This window comes from Penaeus monodon, chromosome 28 (assembly GCF_015228065.2).
Source record: "Penaeus monodon isolate SGIC_2016 chromosome 28, NSTDA_Pmon_1, whole genome shotgun sequence".
NCBI classification, from domain to species: domain Eukaryota; kingdom Metazoa; phylum Arthropoda; class Malacostraca; order Decapoda; family Penaeidae; genus Penaeus; species Penaeus monodon.
In genome coordinates, this window is record NC_051413.1 from 33,215,504 (window position 1) to 33,216,732 (window position 1,229).

Below are 1,229 nucleotides of genomic sequence, written 5' to 3' on the forward strand. Positions count from 1 at the left end.
CGAAAATAAGCCAGACATCCCTCATAGAATAAAACAACAAATCACCAAAAGAATGGAGAATAAAAATAATAAAAAAATTAGGTAGGCGGGAACCCACCCGTCAGCTGATTTAAGAGAGGCAATCGGACGCAGCCAGTCAGTGAGTCACGAGACAAGCGAGTGCGTGTGTCCTTTGCTCTCCTGGCGACGGTGCTTTGTCAATGAACACCTCTAATTACTTTTCCATCGGTGCTCAGGATATATCTGTTCGTCGTCTTGGATGAAGGGAAGGTGTGGGTGATATGTGTTTTATTTTCAGTACGTGCGTGTTGTTTATATTGTATTTTTTTAATGATTTGTTATGATCGTTTCCAACTTCAAGTCAGGTTTTGGAATTTGATTTTGATAATAGTCTTCGGGAAATATAAGATGACCTTGAGACGAACTGGGTTTTATTATAGAGTTTTGCGGTGACTTATCCTTGAGACCAGGATATGTGTGAGGTATATATAATAACTGGTCAGGAAATGTAATGCATTATATTTTTCTAAAGTATATGAAATGAATAAGTTAAGGTTTAGGGGATAGACCATAAAATGCGGATTCCATGATGTGATTTGAGAAATATGTTAAAATTTATTGTCGAGACTGTGTAAAGATGAACTGTCAGAAATGTTAAGATTTATGAATAATATGGTAAGAAATCTTGCCTGTTGCCAGAACTTAATTTAATTTGCATATGGATGTAATTGTAGTATGAAACCTGCATTATAGAACCTTCCATTGGTAATTTCATTGCATTATGATTTAGTTTGTGGAGTGTGGGATCACGTACCTGCAGATGAGAAGTAAAAGTGGAAACCCCAATTACTGATTGCATATATTACTGGGTTTATTTAGTGCAGAATGTCCGCTTGTCATGCACTGTAATACATGGATGTCATGCACCGAATAGTTGGAAAAGATTTCTTTCAAGAATATTTTTACCTTCACAATATACTTTTGGTAAAAGTGGATCTATCTCTGGTTTAGCCTGTAGGCTGATGCTAGAGTAATAGTGGGTTAAGCTTCAAAGTTCAGAGCTATCAGTTAAATGTAAATGGTTACATTCTGCATTGTACCTTCCTTCCCAGGTAGTTCTATGTAAACCCTACAGAGAAGGAGGAGCTTCATCTATGTTTAGCATTTTAGTCTTTTAACTCCTGTGAACAAGGCTGATGGATGTGTGCATAATATTGTTGGATTTGTCC

General features: G+C 36.7%; 1 protein-coding gene across 1 annotated transcript in view; it reads left to right on the forward strand.

Moving 5' to 3' along the window:
* Window positions 1-1,229, forward strand: part of LOC119591514 (kelch-like ECH-associated protein 1B) — a gene marked incomplete at its 3' end in the record, with an annotated part of 45,445 nt that overhangs the window by 22,400 nt on the left and 21,816 nt on the right.